General features: G+C 31.0%; 1 protein-coding gene across 5 annotated transcripts in view; it reads left to right on the top strand.

Annotated features, from left to right (window-relative positions):
- LOC105152326 (uncharacterized) overlaps positions 1 to 21218 on the top strand; it is a 163412-nt gene that overhangs the window by 26355 nt on the left and 115839 nt on the right. The window contains exon 1 of one of the 5 annotated variants that reach the window (XM_087407564.1): positions 15291 to 16566. The exons of the other annotated variants lie outside the window; for them this stretch is intronic. The gene's annotated coding sequence lies outside the window, so the exon portion shown is untranslated. Of the gene's footprint in view, positions 1 to 15290; positions 16567 to 21218 lie in introns of those variants that run through there. 5 annotated transcript variants of the gene reach the window in all.

Raw genomic sequence — 21218 nt, 5'->3', positions numbered from 1 at the left:
ATTAAAACTAAAACTACCATCGCACCATTAATGATCTCATTATACAGAAAGAATGATTTAGCTAAAGTATTAAAAAATTTAACTAAATACAGATTTAAAAATGAATATGTTGGATCAAAATAATTATTATATTGAACTCAAGCTGGTTGTTATAAAAACATTTTTTCCCAGCATTATTATAATACTTAAACGTTCTATATAATTATTTCGATGCTCCAACATAATTATTTTCAGATCTGTATCTATCTAAATTTTTAGACATTTCAGTAAAATTGTTTTTTCCGTGTACCGATCATGCGAGTAATTATTGCTTCAATTTCCTGTACTACTAAAATAAGCTTGTTTGTCGCGTCGTTTATCGATGCAGATTGAAGCTTGCACGTTCCGCAGGTTCGGTAACACGACCGACAGTGATGACAAAATTATGCGCTGGATGTTGCTACTGTAATTACGAGCACGAAAGAGATCTTTTCTGTTCTGTACGACCATGGTTACCTAATGCGTCATGTGCGCCTTTTATTTCAAGTGTTATTGCCCTGAAGGAGGAACGATATTGCGATATGGACATCGTGTAACTTACACCCGTTGGGTAAACCAAACGATACCGACTATGTAAACGAACCTGAGTACAAGATAAAGGTACATCCACACTCAAATGAAAATGCCTTGACAATAGAAGTATAAGATTATTAATTATTTCTGCATATTAATTAATTCCTCAGAAATATTATGAATTGCTTATATATCTTTACTATTATTTTTGTTATATTATTTTATTGCAAATGTGAATGATTATATTATTTTATAATATATAACGAATGCATACATAAATTATTTCGCACGTAAAACGGCTCGTAACGTTTTTTTATCTTAGCAGGCATTGCTGGGATATGTCTGAACAATTTTTATTATCTGGTTCTGAGACATTAGTTGATTTCTGACCGTATTTATATCAAAATCATATTGCGGGATTAGACTAATCGGATGAGAACCATTGTGTTTTTTTTTCAGAATATGAGTAAAGAATTATTTAAGACCGAGAACGTTTATGACAAACGTAAAATCTTTGCCTCGTGCTATCGTATGCGTTCTCTCTTGAAAACATGTAATAACACGAAGTGGGATGAAGCATTCATTTCGTTGTGAATCCAGCTTAAGATACCACTTCTGTTGCAAAATAGCTTAATGAGATACGTTGACTGGTAGTCGAAACCAAAGGATCATTTTTTACTCACTTTGACCACCCCGATTCGCTATTGCGAAATCCATAAAAACTCTTCCTCTTTCTCGTAATTTATAATTTTTTAAATATATAATTATAAGATCAATTATATATAATTAATTTTACAATTTTTTCTTATTATCAGAAAAAAAAGCAAGAACTAAGAATATTAAAATGTTAAAATGTGTATAAAAAATAATCTCTTTTAGATGTTAATGAACAATTATGTGTGATGAGACATCTTAAGAATGCATTTAAATAATTAGCGATATGTGTTTTATCTCTCTGAAAAAATTAATACCGTATCTCTTATCAATTTTCTTCTTATCTGTAATTCACTGATATCATAATTTGTCATTAGTCAAATTGTGCAAAAATTATCCTTTGCGTAGCAAAGCACGCTGCATTAGAAGACGATAAATCTCTGTTCGCGCCTGCATAAATATAATTTAATCGCATATGTCGCACATCGAGTTGATTGATTTCATTTATTTCCCGATGCTGGTTGCAATATTCCGAAATTAGAAATTCTATCGTACCACGCGCGATTGAAATTTATGATGGACATTACGGTGAACGAATCAGAAATCAAGGTACACAAAGTAATAGATTTTTGGTGAAATTGACAAGAACGTTATCAAGATATAAGAAATAATTCCAAAACAAATAATAGATGTTGGACAATACATAATCAGCCATTTAACTGATACATTTTCACACATGATTCATGAAAAATTATGTACACGGTATAAAAAAGAAAGTTTCGATAAGATTTTGTTGGATACCAATACACGGGAAGATTAAAAAATTAAGGAGAAAGAAAGAGAGAGAGAGAGAGAGAGAGAGAGAGAGAGAAAGAAATTGTATATATGCGTGTTACACAATTCTATATTACAATTTATGTTTATTTCAATTTATGTAGGGTATGAATGCAATACCCTACTTCCAAAAATTTTGTTCACTTAGTACTATAAAGTAGCCACAAGGATATGTTTCTTCTGTTTCTTTCTGTCAAATTATAAGTAATTGTTCGTACTTTTGAATACAAGAATTTATTTATATCTAACTCCATCTAGAGAATGAAGAGAGGTAACACATTTATGTATAATGATATGAAGAAAGCTTGATATTGTCATAACACTTTTGTTTTCGAACTATATTTCTTAAACAAAAGCTGAAAATTTTAATTCAAACTATATTTCTTAAATTAATTATATTTCTTAATTTATTATATTTATTATATTTATTAATTAATTATATTTCTTAATTTAATTTCGAACTATATTTCTTAAACAAAAGCTAAAAATTAAAATTTTCAGCTTTTGTTTAAGAAATATAGTTCGAAAACAAAAGTGTTATGACAATATCAAGCTTTCTTTATATACATAAATGTGTTACCTCTCTTCATTCTCTAGATAGAGTTAGATATAAATAAATTCTTGTATTCAAAAGTACGAACAATTACTTATAATTAGACAGAAAGAAACAGAAGAAACATAAACATCCTTATGGTTACTTTATAGTAGTAAGTGAGCAAAATTTTTGGAAGTAGGGTATTGCATTCATACCCTACATAAATTGAAATAAACATAAATTGTAATATAGAATTGTGTAAAACACATATATTGTATATACAATCTCTCTCTCTCTCTCTCTCTCTTTCTCTCTCTTTCTTTCTTTCTCCTTAATTTTTATATATAAAGAAAACTTGATATTATCATAACACTTTTGTTTTCGAATTATATTTCTTAAACAAAAGCTAAAAATAAAATTTTAGTAATATAAATACAAGACAACTAGAAAGTGAGAGAAAAAGAAAAAGAAGGAGAAACATTACTAATTAAATTTCAATTAACTATATGCACAATTTGGATACAAGATAAGTAGACAATGAATTGAAAATTTAAAAAATTACTTGAATCACATATACGATTTTCCATTTTCATCGAGGTAATATCTGAACAGATTGATATTTGTAAACGTCATTATAGCATTTACATCTGATATTCACTCAATCAAATCGCGTGTATCGCAAGCAAATATATATTTGCAAATTAACATATTTATAACTTATTTCGACAATTTCTTCGTTAGTTGTAAAACAGCATTTTTGCATAGTAAAATTCTAAAGCAGCATACAAAACAATTGCTTCATTGACTTCATTCTGTTATAAAAGCATCATTCACTCGGCTTACCCCGCAAAGCGCAAACACCTCGTTGCTTCTCCACTTTCTCGAAGGATATGCTTACTTAGTATCCTGTTTCATGTCTGCGAGCTATTTGCTCGAGACTGATCGATTTATTCTGCGTTTGCTCAATCAGTATCAAACCGTGTTTAACTTGCTAATTATACGGCGTTGAATTGCAATCACGAAACTCATCATTTAAAGCAAACACTTTTTTCTTGACCTAACAATTCAATGCCTTTTACTGTTTCAAATTTCATGTTTAATCACCATTGAATTTATATATTTCATAGATATTTCACTTTCTTACAAATCGTGATTTCTTTTCTGATATGTTTATAGCATAGCTTATCTGATATGTTTATAGCGCTTGTTAAATTCCAGTAAGATTCCTGGTAGTTCATTCTTTTTGATAATTAAATTGTTAACGATTTAATTTCTCAAGTTGAAGTCACGTAACATGAAAAATATCAAATGTTTTAATACTTTTAAAGCAATACTTGATTGTGTCAAAGAGACGTCTCGATTCCTTGTTAAAAATCAGAATTTAGCATGCTTTGAGGCAGAAAGACGCTAGTCATACGAGATCAGAACTGTTCTTTTTTTCACAAAGCGTTAAAAAAGACACCTATGTTATCGTTCTCGGCACATTCTTCTTCTTTTTTATACCGCTGAAAAATGTCTTGTGTATTCTATTTATCAAAATTGTTCGATGATCATTATACCGCTTAATTAATTCATTGATATTTAATTAAAAAAAAAAAACATTATTTTAATGTATTATAAATATTTCTCACATTTAAAATTATTATTAAAATATATTATTATCATAATTGCGCCTTATTATAAATTATTACTTCATTTTTAATCTGAATATTTTGTAAATTATAAAACAAGAAAGAATAAATCATTACGATATAATAAGATGTGTGATGTGCGACAAATGTTTAAAATATTTGAAGGATGCGAAACAAACTTAGACAAGATATCATGACTTAAATAGGTTTAGCTAATAAATCTTATCTCTTTTCCGTACCGTCAGCAGCCTATGTGCACAGCAATTATCCATCATTTGGACTGCAACAATGATCGATTTATCGCGTTATCAAAATAAGACTCGAAATCATGTTTTAGATTTATTTTAAAAACATCGTCAATGCACAATGAAGCCTCGCAAATCTATAATACACAAAATTTAAGATACAACCTCTTATTATTATAATCAGATTTGTCACCTTTTAAATAAAGAACATTAAGTCGCGTCAGCTATAAACAATCCTTCAAAGAGATGAAGATGTAATCTCGTTACGCGAGACATTTCATAAAGAACGTAGTCGATTTTGCTTCTCTGAAGAAGAGAAGGGAGAAGGAAACTTTGCCTCCAACAATATTCTCTGTAAGCAGATTATTTTATGTACTTGCAAAAGTAAGAATAATCAAGATATTATTTAAATTTGTATTAGAATACATCGTCATATTTTAAAATCCTCGCAAAGAAGAAATGATAAATAACCGATACTATTCTTGTTTGTTGAATAAAAGAAAAAAATATATGTTGCAGAAACATAGAACATATGCTATTTAAAGTAATAAATCTTAGTTTCAAAAATCTATTGCAATTGCAAGGATAATTACAATCATATTACAAATACAAGATTTATTATCTTTTTCTTCTGTAAACATATAATAGCACACGAGTTGTTTTAGTACTAAGTTACTAATCGGTCGTTACGTATTAGTGACGTAATAATACGTGACATATATACATGGTTTTCACGAGAACAGTCGTTTGATAGTTGACAATTTAATGGTAATTTAATGGTTGATAATTACCAGTTTTCTTTATCTGCCATATCAAGAGATCAAATAAAATAAAGCGATTGTAAGATAAAGAATATGACATATGATTATCTAGTAAATATGGATAATTATATGGACAAAAAGAAAAAATAATAAACGTAATAACGGTATGCTGAATACCATTTCTTAATATAACATGGCGTCTCAACTGTCAGGTTGTAACAATGCTTGATACGAAAGCTTTGCAACTTGTACGTACGAAATTGTGGTTCCCAGACATATAATTTACACGAAACAACGTCAAGTTCTTAGAATTAGACTTAGACGCTTTATCGTGACGAATTTGTTATGCGAAAATTGACACGAATGTGCGACTGCGTGAGATATTGTTGTGGTAGTTTTTATTATAAAAACATATCGATGCGCGACCTCTGGTGACTTCGTCGGAGTTCGAGCTACGCTTTAGGATCCTCTTAAGAATAATCTACAATATGCTCTTTGTCTCCTTTGTTTTTTTATCTACTTTTGTCTATAATCTTGTTTCTTTGTTTCCTATCGTCTAAGATAAAAGCTGATTTCAGAAGAACAAGAGATTATTGGTAAAAATAATCGGACAGAAGAAACGAAAAAGGCAAGAGATAAAAAGTAAAAGGTAAGAAACAGGAAGCGAAGAGCATATTGTAGATTAACCTTTAAGCACAGATAACAGCTCCCTCGCATTTTACGGAAAGTCAAGAACCTCGATTCGAGACGTTAAGTCCTCGTATGCGCGATTTGCGAAAGACGCGAGGTGTCATCTCATTTCCATAATCAGATTAGCCGCGCCCGTCAAGAACCGAAATGCGTTGTCGTGAGTCGCACGTAACTCACGGCGAAAAACCGGCGAATAATCTCGTTATTGGTCCCGTGAGGCTGTGACAGACCTCTCCCTCTCATCCCGTTACTTTTTCGCGTTATCCGACATGCACCATCTGGTCAACTGGACGACGTTGTCATCAACAATTGCACGTAATGATATTCTGGTACTGTCGTCTGGTACGTCTGGTACGCATTATGACGTCGCTTTCCTGGTACCCGCGAGTTTCTCTCGTCGTTAGTCGTTGGCCATTGACCGACCTTCGTAGTTGAACTGCCGCGGACATACGCGTTCCTTTCGTTCACGCGAATCTTCCTCGTATCGTCGACCTAAAGGCGAATTTACGCGAGGAATCTTGAGGATTGGCACAATCGAAACAGTCATGAGAATGCGATTGTCCTGGCAATTATGGAAAGCAGATATCCTCAATTTCTCTAATTCTGTTTCTCCTCGACATTGAGAGAAACATTTTTTTATATTTGTGACCACAATTGCATGCATGGTAAAATATTATGATAAGAAACTGTATTTCTAGAGTTATTATTTAGTCGTTTCCGGGGATAATCACTCTTTTATGTAAAATTATAAATACAATCATCTTCCAATATAATTCATTACGCGTCATTAAATATAACGAATATAATAATTATTAGTCTAAATATAATTATTGTTACTAACTTGTATCAGTAATAATTCTAAAAAATAGAGCTCCTAGTAAATCATACTTCTATACGTTTTTTTGTCACATCAATTTGTATTTATTTATTACTAATTAGTCAATAGTTATGAAAAAGTAACTCGCGCAAATTCGCTTTAAGTACGACGCGCTAAGCTCGCGTCGGATGACGGGCGTATGCTTAATCTAGGAAGATTAATACTTGCGAGAAGAATGCGACTTTCCTACGCTTGTTTCGCACTCACCCAGTTGTTAAAGGCGATCATCGCGGACATGGTTCATAACTCATGACAGACACGAGAAGACGAAGGGCAAAGGGTTGATCTACCGGTATGCAAGGGTTGCATGTTGATGGCGCATCGCGATTAGATGCGTACTGAAGTAGAAATGCGTTTTACAACTATCACAATATTCTTCATCGTGTACTTGTATTTTTACAGAAATTTTAGAATTTTAAGGATTAAAAGAAATAAAAAATCACTGAGCTGTTTTTGCGTAATTGCGAAAGCGAGTAAATTTTAAGTATAAACAATTCGCCTAATTGAGCTAGTTTTTTCTTCACTAAAGAAATAGAAGACGAATGAATCAAGTTTCGAAACATGAAATAAAATAGTAATTATATTGTCATCAATCATTATTATTGTTGAGATATATCTGTCGTTGGTATAGTTAAATATAAATTAATCATCGCATTCATTTGATACGCTATAAAAAACTATACGCTAAAAGAAAAGTGTTCTTTTTTTTCTTAATTGAACTATAATAATATGATTCCATTAACCGTGAACATTTTGCTTGTTTTCTTTCTTTTATTATAAATGCTACTAGGAAAATTGCATAAAAAAAGCAACTTCAAAAATTCATTATGTTTAAAATTCATTAATTCATTATATTCTAATTATCTATGTACAAAAATACTATAAAGTTAATAGATATCTATAATGATCGATATTTAACATAAGTGTAGAAATGTTTTTAACGAGGTGCACCTAGCGAACAGCCTTTAAAGAAAAATTCTACGGATACAATAGGCTGTTCACCGCACCTGCAGATAAAATTCTTCAGCTTCAGGTACGCATAAACGGGCAATAAACGCTTGCGAAAAAGTAAGAGGTGCAAGGTATATGGGTAGTAAAATTAGTCCAAATATGACTAAGATAGAAAAACTATCTCTATCGAAGATCGTAAATTTTTCCTCCGCCAATCATTTAACCGCTTGTCGCAGCAATGTATTGTAATAAAAGTAGTGATAAAGTGCACGAGTTACGTCAGATATCGTGTGGATTTTCTTCCATTATTTAAAAAACCGGAATTAATGCACATTTAATTTTAAATCAGAATATTATATATTTAGTTGAAGCAACTTCTGCGAATGGAAATATTTCTTCTATTGAAAATGATTTAGTCAAAAATATTTAATGTTCTAAGAAAAGTGTGTGAGAGAGAGAGAGAGAAAGAGAGAGAGAGAGAGAGAGAGAGAAGATGAAAAATTAAAATTTTTCTTTTAATAAATATTCTGGATACTAATTGAGTTTAATCATCACGCGTATCCGCGTATGGAAAGACAAAGCATTTATATTTGCAACACTGAGATTACAACGATCGCGCGGAACGATTCACACGAATATTATCTCTTAATGGTCCTCATAAAAACTCAATCATCGATCGGCGATACGGATGAGTATTTCATAGAGCCACTTACTAGAACTTGCTAAGCTAAAGAAGAATCATTATCAAGTGCACGTATAAATGTTAGAAATACGACCAGCGTGAACGATTAATGATCACCATCTTAGCAACGTCCGCACGTGACAGATAGCCGCCACTTGACTATCTTGTTCATCACCAACGTGCAATTAATGACCAATGGAGCATGTTCTGTATTCAATCGATGTAACATGTGCGATCGTCGCAGAAGAAAGTAAAGAAATATTTGCACATTGAAAAACCTTCTTAGTTGAATTCTTCAATTAATTTCTTGTTTGAGCAAACATGATTTCTTGATTGATGCAATAAAATAACTTAGTTGTGGACCAAACATTTGGTTATTGTAACATTTTATTTGTTTCTGATAAACAGATGTTAATGTTAAAAACAAGTAAAATGTTACAATAATCAAATGTTTGATTCACAACTAAGTTATTTTATTTGCTTTAATCAAGAAGCTTTCTTTGTCCATATCCAAACAAGAAATTAATTAATTCAATGGATTTCTCAGCAACCTAGAATTAATATGATAAAATAAATATATTCAAAATATATATATATAAATATATTCAAAATGTATTCTAATTGTAGTAAGTTTAACACTTCAATCAAAATTATTAAATTAAATCAAACACGATTTGCTTATTATATAAGTAATTTCTTTGATAAAATTTTGTGTTCTTCCAAAAAAAAAAAAAAAAAAAAAACTTATCTTCAATACATAATAATGAGTTTTCTAACATTTGTGATAAGTATATATTTTAAAATTATTATCAAGAAAATATTCTCTGTTAGAAACGTGATTACGATCGTTACTAAAAAAAGGTTAACTGACTTATTTTTCTTATCAGTAGAATAGTTTTCTGTATATATGTATAATAGATACGTATCGCTCTCTCTTTCTGAAATATCAGTATAGAACTAATGACACATAAAATTAAATCGCCCTTCCTATTGACTCTATTAGAACATCTATAGGTACGCTCTAATCTTCTATTGCGCTCCTCACTCAATACGAACTAAAAAGAAATAATGATATGCTTCACTCTCTCTTCAAATAAAGCATAAATGCTAACATCAATTAAAATAAGTAACGCAGTCTATATCTATTATGTCTATATCTATGATAGCTAATGTTCTTTCTTTCTTATCAAATGTTAAAAGTTTCAAAGCAACAAGACAACCGTTTTTAATTGACATTGACAACAAAACTTTTTGTATAGCCCTAAAACACGCGAGCCCTAAATACAATAGAGCTCTAAACAATAGCGATACCGATAGAAATAATATGTTATTATCGGTTTCTATCGTTGTGCTTATTGTGGACAATAAGCATAATGATAGAAATAGATGAATCCAGCATACAAGAATGCATATGCCAATGCAGATCGAAACTCGGAACAGGCAATAGTGATAAAATGGCGTACGTGCGTTTCAAACGAGACACAATGGCGGTAGTTTACTCGCCAATAATATATCGCATTCGCGCGAAGAAAATTATCACGACGTTATCCTCAATCGTTACAACGATCAGCTGCGTGCTTCAATAGTGAGGAAAGGAGAAAGTGTGCGTCTACGCATAAAAATATTTTAGATGAAACTAAATTTGTGATCCATTCTGGAAAAAAATCGATGTAAAACTACATTGACGTTCCTAGCATTAACTCCACCATCGTAATGTGAAATAACTATCTACGTGGAAGACGTCGATATTTAAACGTTCGATCGAGAACGATGCTTCATGAAAGATGCTTAATTATGGAGATGTGCGAGACGCATACCAGATTTTATAGATTCATAAAGATATCGGTAAAAAAAGCATCAATATTTTAGAAGTTAAATTACGAAACATATTTCATTACAAAGAATCCTAATATATGCGAAGAGATTTTAGATATGATTATGAGCTGTACAAAATAGCGAGATAACATCGATAACTATAATTGATGTGTGTTAACAAAAAAATTCAGTATTCCAGAAATCGATAATTAAATAAGTGATGAAAGATTTTTTATAATCACAATACACGATATATATGCTATTAATATTTTAGAATTATGCATAATTCTTTTCAGAAAAACTAATTTGAAACATGTATATAAAAATTATACAAAAAAATCAATGAATTTAACTTATTTCTATTTATAAAAATGATTATAGAGTCATTTCACACAGATTCTTTTTTTCGCTAAAGAATTTAAAATTTATTTCGAAGGAAAATTTCCCTTTTTTCTATTCGTTTCTATAAAAATTTATGTATATATAAATAAATAAGAAAACAGCAATAACAAACGTAAAAAAAGCTATTGATATATTTTTCTATCATTTTTTATTAACAAATCCTTCTTTCATGTTCAAATTGTTAGATTTTCGCTTTTCTACACGGAATAAAGTTCTTCTATTCAAACATAAGTGCAAATATAAATTGCTTGTGCAATTTGTTGTGTAAAATAAAAAATAGCCGTGCCTTAATATCTACCACGAGTCATTAAAACTATCATCTATATATCATCATTCTTTTTATAAGACTATCATTCTTCTATAATCATAATGTTCTGACGCTGTTGTTGTGCCGCGATTCCTTTAGAAAATTAAAAAGCATTATCTATTATTAGGAGTAATGGTCTTCGACCATGTTCACAACGAAGCAATATTATTTTTATGTAATTGTTCTTTACGATTTACGCTTGGTATTTACGAGAATATTTACGAGAGATCATTAAGTAGTGCATACATTATCGCGCAACAGTTGCTTTCTTCTTAATCCACTTATATCAATTAATTAAAGCAAAGAATTTCGATGTTCTTGTTTTCCATTGTTAAGTACGCGCCTGATAAATAATATTATTTAAATAATTTTATGCAAAACGTTTCACAATTTGTTATGTTTTTAACTAGTACTTTAAGTTAGACCTAATGGATTTTCCGTATGATTTTTTGTACAATAATTTACTATAAAAGTTTAATTACTCCAAAAATTAAACATTAAGACTTAAAAAATTAATTTTGACTTCGGAAAAATCGATTTTCTAATACATTAGAAAAAATTTCAATTTTTTAAAAATATATGTCTTTAAAAAAATATATATTCTTCGTTGTAACAAATGTTCTTAATTTATTATATTACAACTTGTTATTGAGAACTTGTTATTGAGAACTATTTGACAATCAGCTAGATTTTAAATCTTGTTCTATTCGATTGATCATCGTTTTTGTATCCCGAGTACGTGATTAATATGCATTAAGGCAACTTTTAATAGCGCTTCAGACGCTATTAAATACATATGGCCGCACCAGAAATAGACTACATAGAATAACTTTATGAGGTGGCTAGCGGTGAAAGACAAGAGACTAAACTAGATCATGTTGTGTAAGCTTTCCAGAAAATCCTCTATCTTAAATCATACACGAGAAGAAGAATTTTGCTCACGTATCTAAAAATTTAGATAGGTAAAACTAAGTATGATGTTTGCTGGAGCACCAAAATAATTATGTAAGAATTAACTCAAACATGATGTGTAATGCTACAAAAAGTTTTATCATTTTAAACAACAGTTTGAATGTTCTACATAATTATTTCGATAAATGATTGTCCAATAAAATTATTTTCAAATTCATATCTAGCTAAATTTTTAGATAGAAGATCAGTAAAACCATTTTTTTTCCTATGTGGACAATTCATAAATATCCTGTATATGTATATATATATATACATATATATATATATATATTCGGAATTTATTTATAGAATTGATGTTGAAACTTATCTACCAGTAAATAAGTTTCAACATCAACTTTATTTTTTACGTGCTATGGCAGCTTTTAATTATAGGAATTCAAAGTATTAAGTTATACATTCATAATTCATAAACTCGTTCACTATATTTGAAATCTAGACAAATAGAAATTGTGAAATCTGTCACCGAGATACTTTTTTTTACTTCAATAAATTGTATATTCAAAATTCAATAAATTGTACATTGAAGGTTAGATCAGAACGTAAGTAAACTGATAGTTTCGATAGTTATTATAACCAGATATTGTTCTAAAATCGGTCGAAGCTTCAAAAATCTGGATAACTAAAGTCTGCCGCGTTCTGCCGCCATATTGCATAGATATTATCAATTGCAAGACTCATCTATATACACGCATATTTAGCATATGTGAGTGCTTGTATATTTACCAAGTTTTACGCAAATCCCTGCTCGTACACGGCGGCAAAACAGAAGCAATCACAGATACATAAGTATCTGTATAAATTCCCACGGCTCTGGATATCCAAGTGCAACTATAAATCGGAGCGTTTACACACACCTGTTTTTATTAATTACTATCCTTGTCGGATCTCTCTAAGAAGAGATTGGAATTATAAATACTCACTTTGAAGTCAGTATCTACATTGACATCAACTTGTTTATCTTAATTCTTTTGACAGGAACTTAGTTACAACAAAGGGAGAGAGAGAGAGAGAGAGAGAAAGAAATGTGTGTATTTGTTACATAACTCTGTAATACAATTTATATTTATTTCAATTTATGTGGGATAAAAAAATCCCATTTCCAAAAATTTGGTCAACCGATTTAGATTGACCAGATATGTGCAGATATTATAGCATTTTATATCTATTTTTGCATCCAATTATAAACAACTATTCGTACCTTTAAATATAAAAAATTACTTACGTCTAATTCCATCTATAGATGACATACATATATGTATACATACATGGGAAGAATCTTCTCCTAAAATTTACCATGAAAATGTAATAGTTGCGACACAACATAATATTTAAAAAATTTTTACCATGCATTTCAGTAAAATTAATCAAATTTATTTTATATTTTTTGTGGCTTTATTAGTGAATGAGAGATTTACATAAAATTCTTCAAAATACTAATGTTCCACGACTTCCATATTTTCAGAGTAAACTTTAAAAAAAAATTCTCTCCGTATACATATATATATATATATACGTTATATTATTTTACTTTTTTATTAAGAAACATTTGCATGAATATAAAATGTTAGATTAGACAATATATATAAATTTCTGATCAAATCGAGCGAGCGAGCGCGCGTGCGCGCGAGAGAGAGAGCGAGAGAGAGAGACAGACAGACGATATGCGTACTACACAATTCTACATTACATTTATGTTTATTTCAATTTATGTAGGGTATGAATGCAATACCCTACTTCCAAAAATTATCATCAATTTCTCTGGCGTTTAATAGTTTAATAGGTTCTGTGTTTATAAGTAATTGTGTTCGTACTTTTGAAAACGAGAAATTATTTACGTCTAACTCCATCTATAAACGCGGTAGAGATAATTTCCTTAAGAATATCTTGACATTCGAAGAGGTATTTTTATCTTTTGCTCTACAATTTAATTTCGCTTAATTATAAACATCCAATTAATAAAATGGTTTTATCTTGCTTAGAAATTAAAAGTATAAATAATAATAAACGATTTATTAAAATCATATAATATGAATACATAATAAGTAATGGATAATGCCTATAACTAACGAATTAATTTTTTGAACTTGGAAACGTAATTAAACTACTACTGTAATATAACAAATTAAATTTACAAGCAATAAAGAGATTTTCATCTTTTGCTCTACAATTTAATTTCGCATAATAAACGTCCAATTGATAAAATTTTGATTTTATTTTACTAATTGTTTAGATTAGAAAATATCATCAAAATATCAAATATAAATTTCTGATCAAATCGAGCGAGCAAGCGCGAAAGAGAGAGAGAGAGAGAGAGAGAGAGAGAGAGAGAGAGAGAGAGAGACAGAAATATTGTATGTATATGCGTACTATACAATTCTACATTACATTTATGTTTATTTCAATTTATGTAGGGTATGAATGCAGTACCCTACTTCCAAAAATTATCATTAATTCCCGTCCTGATGTTTAATAGGTTCTGTGTTTATAAGTAATTGTTCGTACTTTTGAATACGAGAAATTATTTATGTCTAACTCCATCTATAAACGCGGTAGAGATAATTTCCTTAAGAATATCTTGACATTCGAAGAGAAAAGGTATTTTCATCTTTTGTTCTACAATTTCATTCCACTTAATTATAAAATTAATAAATCCAATTAATAAGTCTAATTAATAAAATTTCGGTTTTATCTTACTTATAAGTTAAAGAAGTATAAATAGTAATAAATAATTTATTAAAATTATATAATATAAATACACAATGGATAATGCTTATAACTAACGAATTGATTTTATGGACTTAATTAAATTAAACTATTTTTCTCTTTCTCATTACGACTTGCATGTGTGTCGAAATGTAAAGCAATCCATTTCTGTCGTTGGTTTCAAAGTAAACAACGTCCTTATTAATTTGTGACTAGTTAATAAATAATGAACTAAGTTTGAGTTATAACTTTAATCATTTTCTTAAACTGAATTATTTAGCTCCATCATTTCGTCTTCAAATGTCAAGATATTCTCAAGGAAATTATATGTATATGTTTATAGATTATCTGTTGTTTATAGATGGAGTTAAACACAAATAATTTTTCGTAATCAAAAGTATGAACAAATTAATTATAATTAGACACTAAAATACAACTCACCAATAACTCACAAACAGTAATTTTTGGAAGTGGAATTGGACAATTCTCCACATAAGTTAAAATAAACATAAATTATCTTTATAGAGTTGTATGATACATACATACTCTCTCTCACGTGCTCGCTCACTCGATCTGTCGCTCGATTTTTTTATATAGGATATTTTCAAATCTACTAACATCTTATGTACATGCAAATACATGTTTCTCAATAAAAAAATAAAATTATATAGTGTATGCATGTACTATACGGAGAAAATTTTTTTCTTAGAGTTTATCCTAAAAATATGATAGTCTCATGGAATGTATTTCGAAGAATTTTAGAATTAAATTGACGACATATTGAATCGGAGCAGCAGCTATCTATAGAAAAAGTAACTCAAATTGAATATACTTTGATATTATGAATTTAACAATGTATATTTTCAACTTTTTTCTAATAAGTTCAGCATTATAATTATTATAATTTTATGATGTACGTCGTTGTTCGTTATTAATATATACATATATACGTTTCAATAGCTGCAAAACTGATATAATAATAAAAGCGACGAATATTTTCATATTTCATAATATTATATACATAGAATGAAAAAAGTGCAAAACTTGTATTAAAATAATTTTTTCTTAACATCTCATAAACAAATTCAATAAATTTTTATAAAGAAATAATAAAATTTTCGCTCTAAAAGCCTTTTCCATTAGTTATAAGCTACGTGATTTGTACTGTCCTGGCTGGCTGCATTCCATTAATAAACTAGTTTAATTTGAAGTGGGTCGCGCGACATTTCTTTAGCTTCCAAGCAGTATCAATAAATATCTTCTATCGAACCGCCGGATCTACATGCGCAGACAGACGCGTATCCGAGAGCCCATCGACATCTCAGATTTCGTCGGCAGATCCATTCGTGGCGACGTGGCGACGTGCCGCTTCCGGCGCGTGAGAACGGAGGCAATACATGAAGATCAGAATGCCATGGATCTCCCGTTTTTCTTCCTGTTTTTACTCATTTTTCCTCACTTACACATCGTCACCGATCTCACCGCGACGAACCGCGTCTCAAATTGCGGTGTCGGATTTTATGCCTCGCTGACGGTCTCGGCAAGGCGCCGGACCTCAGCCGCACTCGCCTGGAAGCGACGTGTGCACCGTGACCTCAGATAAGCGGCGGAAGAGACGACTAAGAAAAATCGAAGGCGACGAGAAAAGTCGCGAGGCACACGAAGTTGTTGCGAGATAAAAGGAGAAGAGAAAGAGAAACTACTCAGCTTCCCTAGACTATTAACTCGACGACGAACAATTGTTGCACAGGGGGGAAACTCCATCGTCTACCATGCCTTCTGTGGCCGCGGTATGCGACGCCTGCGCACGATAAACGCCCGCGGAGAGAAAAGAAAGGAAAAAAGGACACCTCTTCCCGCTAATGACTTTGGGGCCAGCGTGAGCTGCGGGATATTATCTGACATAAACCTGTATATGTGCCCAAAATGAGATAATGAAGATTTGAAATACCGATGTAAGTATCTATTATAGTTCTTTTCTTCAGTTTAAATGAGACGAAGTTCATCACTGATGGAACGCCACGCGCCATCCATCGAGTGTGTCCAAGATAGTAAGATGTTTCAAGTTGAAGACGTCTTGAAGTGTCAGATTTTTAGAATATTTGAAATACTTGAAAATAATTTCTTCATTCGAAATTAACCTTCGACTACAGCACTGAATCTTTTGGATTCGGGCAAATATTTTTGCGCGTACTTTTTTATAAAACTCTTATTTATGTTTTGGAACATAAAAGTTAACATTCTTATAAAAAGTTCTTTTTTTTGTTAACAAATTTGGATTTTATACAGTTCAACGTACTGATCAAAAAAAATTAATTAAAATCCATTAAAATTTGTAAAAGAACAGTAAAAAGAAGAGTCTAAAATATCAATAAACATAATGCATATGTATAAATTTTTCATTCAAATCTCCTTTAATTCGTATTTTTGAGATCTATTAGATCTGATTGTAGAAATTTATTCATTACTCGTGTATTGATATTATATTCATATACAATCTTAATAAATCGTTTATTACAATTTATACTTTTTAACTTCTAATAAGATAAAATTAATTAATTAATAAAAATTGAAGTTTTATTAATTGCATATTTATAATTAAATTAAATTGCAGAGCAAAACATGAAAATATCTCTTCGAATGTGAAGATAGATCTTAAGGAAATTATATGTATGTGTATTACCTACTGTTTATAGATGGAGTTAGACATAAATAATATCTCGTATTCAAAAATACGAATAGTTGTTTATAATTGGACGCAGAAATGGAAAAACATCTTCTTTTATTTTCGTTTAAATTTTTGGAAGTGGAATTTTTTTTATTCCACATAAATTGAAATAAATATAAATTATATTACAGAAGTATGTAACAAATACACACACATTTTTTCTCTTTCTCTCTCTCTCTCCTTTCTTTAGAAACTAAATTTCTGTTAAAAGAATTATCAAGATAAACAAAGTTCACGTCAAGATAGAAACTGAGTTCAAAGTGAGTACTTAAAATTCCAATCTCTTCATAGTAGATCCAATCGAATATGAGAGATCCGATAAATAGGATATTAATAAAGAGCAGGCGCGTGTAAATGCTCCGATTTACAGATATACTTGGACATCCAGAATCGTTGGAATTTATACAGATTCTTATCTGATTGCTTTTGCGTTTTGCCACTACGTATACGAGCATGGATTCGCGTAAATCCTAAATATATAAATATGCACATATGCTGAATAGACGTATACATACATGAGTCTTGCAAGTGTATAAGTGTATCTGTTCAATATCTATATATAATACGCCCTGATAATCGCGCATACAGCGGCAGAAACGCAACGCAACGCGACTTAATTATTTAGATTTTTAAAGTCTCCAGCGATTTCAGAATGATATCTTTGTTAATTATCGAAACTATCATTATAATACATTCCGATTTAACCTTCAACGACTTCGAATACGCAATTAAGAGTAAAAGAAAGTACAGGCGACAGATTTCGTCGTTCTGTTTGTCGAGATTTCAAATCTGAGCGATTTTATGAACTACGAGCTAAATGGATGAAAATCACTATCGAAAGTTACATATATTACGGGGGTGGATATATGTGGCCGCGGTAGGGGGGGGGGACTGCCACATTATACTGCCTCGTCTTTTAAAAGTTTAATAAAAACGATATAAAATGGCATGGAGTGGCATACAAAGAAGCCACTGAACCGGATTTCAGTGCCTCGCCAAAGCATTACTCTGGCGGGGTCCGCGTTAACCACGGGGGTCCGCATTAACACCATCTCCGCTGCTCACGATTGCGATATTGAAGATCTTCCTCGCTCGGAGGCTACTTGTATACGAGGTGTCTCGGATATTGCGCACTTTCTTATGGGAGGGGCCATAAAGAAATATACTTCCCCCTAATAGTCTTCAAACACGGAGAGAAAACGATTTTTGCTGAAGGATCTAAAATTTTGTTGAATTATACAGATATCTAAAAATAATTTTGTCGGATCGTCAAAGTAATTGAAAACTCAAATTAATTGCTATATCAAAATTTTTTTGAACATCGCTCATCATTTTTTTAGTTTTAGAATATAATTATTTTAATGGTTCAACAAAAAATTATCTTCAGATATGTATTCAACAAAATTTTTGATCATTCAGCAAAAAATTTTTTTGAAGAAATAAGAAAACTTATAATTGTAAGTGTTGTCGATATAATATAAAAATTTGTTTTGTGGTATAAAAAATTAAATTAAATCCAAATTACATTAATTTAATTATGTTAATTACAAGAGCAACGATGATCTCGAATAAAATGTTATATACATATAATAATTTATCATTAACAGACAATATCGATTTTATAAATAATGTTACGTATTTGATACACTGAGAAATAGAAGGAAATATTTTTCTTCGAGATAAGCAAATATGTTGAGATCCTTGCTCAAAATACCTATTGTGAAGAGAAAGAACGCAATGGAACACCTTGTATATAATTATAACTAATGTGGAAGAAGCATAGTAGTAAAAATATGTTATTCGCTTCCGGGTGGTTAAGAATGGTCTAGGTGGGTGAGCGCACGGATGATTAAGTTTGTCCGCGTATATCTTGATTGTAATAATTACTACGTGCCAGCAAATAGGTATTATGGCAATAACGAACATCAATTGTCATGACAATTCCAATAGCTCACAGATTTAAGAAGTAATCGGAACACTATAATTTAAATATCTCATCTTCTTTCATAAATTTTATCAGGGACGTAAACTTATTACAATAAAAATAAAATTTAGTTAAAAATGAAAGATCTCCTGATTCGCTCCTGATCACCTTCAATCGCTGTCTAAAATAATTTTCGACCATTTCATTAGCACGAGAGATGTCAGTCAAATCCTCGAAATCCTAGTAATTTAATGTTACCGGTCCTCTAATTCCATAAAACAGAATTCAGCAGCCGCCCCACGTTAAACGTAACCCCGTTAACTGCCCTGTATTCAGACCGCTCAATTGTTACGTTAATAACCCACGCTGCCGCGAGACCGCGGTGCAATGAACAAAGAGTATCTCGATCTCTCGACCTCGCGTGCGCCACCCAAGTGCGGTTTCTTCCGAGCGTGCGAGCTAACGCAAGTGCCGTCGCGAGCCAATGCTGAAGAGAACGAAGAAAGGGCGTCGAATTCCCCCAGAGAGACGTGACGGAACACGCAAAGCTTCACCGCGTCTCTCTTACACCTCTGCCTACCTATCGAAATTATTCCCTCTCGTCTCGGTGAGAGAACAAAAGCGATCCGCAGCACGTTCACCATCAACGTGAATCAAGAAAGGTGGATGCGACCAACTGGGCACATAACATACGCGGAGGCGTCAAAAACATCGGTGCTGTCCATGTGCGATTTACACGCGGCCACCACACCTCAATGGAATAAATTTACATGCGCCGTGGCTCAATGAGCTCGACCGAGTTTCGGCGCCATGCAAGCCTGCGGGATGAAAACGAAGCCTGGTAATGAACGGACAGTCTGTGTGCGGGAAGGTTCATGTTCTGCTCGAGGGACTATCTGCGAAAGGGAAAGCTGTCCTTTCGCTTGTCGCATATCATTCGATGTTTAAGAACAAATAATCTAATAAATTATTACGGCGCATATGAAAAAGTCATTACATATCTTAAAAACCTTGCATTTTTATAGAAATTTGAAATTCAATTCAAAAAGATTAGTTTTATATGTTATATGTTACAAAGAAGTGATTTATTCACGGAAAGAATAATTTTGCTGAAAGATCTAAAATTTTGCTGCGGATACACACTGATAAAAATGTATATAGTTTTCTTAGACACTCTCATCCAATTACTGTCTAGTAATATATTCTCATTAGTTGTAACAACAATGCGTAGGAAATGGAAATAAGGAATAAGAAATTGATAGATTTTTATTCAGTGGCTAAAGCAAGTTTTTTTTAGTAAAAATATGTACAATTTGCGTTAGACACCTGTCTAGTTATTAAAAGCTTAATATTAATTAATAGATTATTATCAAGCACCTACTGATATTAGTTAATATCAAATAAGTGTCATTATCATATAATATTAATAAATTATTATTGATTAAAATACTATGTAGTACATTTGTCTTGTTTTTATCCAGTAAATAGGTTCAGGTTGCAGTCATTGCAGGCAAAGCTTGCAAAATCATTTTTTCTGTATACAATCACTGTCAAGAAGAAGGACATAATTATTTCAATATTATTTTAGCATGACTACTATCTATGTACTTGCGGTGGATGATATATCTTGACATTATCGGAAGTCGAGTATGCGACCGAACATGCTAAGAAGTTTAATCAATAAAATAATCTATCAAACATACATTTGACATTAAGTGTCGCGACAGACTTGTACTTTATACATGAGTTACCTATATTGAATCAATGACAACGGCGTTAAAATGACAAAGTCCATTATGAACATATAAATTTATAATACGCTCATTATTTCGCTTTCGTAAAAAAATGTATGTAAAATATTTTACTTCAAATATTATTTTGTGATGATTTAATTGCATATGTATATTCGTTAATTTTTAGAAATTAGTGATTATGATATATGAGTAATAAAGTTA

The sequence above is a fragment of the Acromyrmex echinatior genome, chromosome 7 (genome assembly GCF_024713525.1).
Source record: "Acromyrmex echinatior isolate Ae372 chromosome 7, ASM2471352v2, whole genome shotgun sequence".
NCBI lineage: Eukaryota > Metazoa > Arthropoda > Insecta > Hymenoptera > Formicidae > Acromyrmex > Acromyrmex echinatior.
The sequence above is the reverse complement of the archived record's forward strand: the minus strand, read 5'-3'. Positions and strand labels throughout refer to the sequence as shown.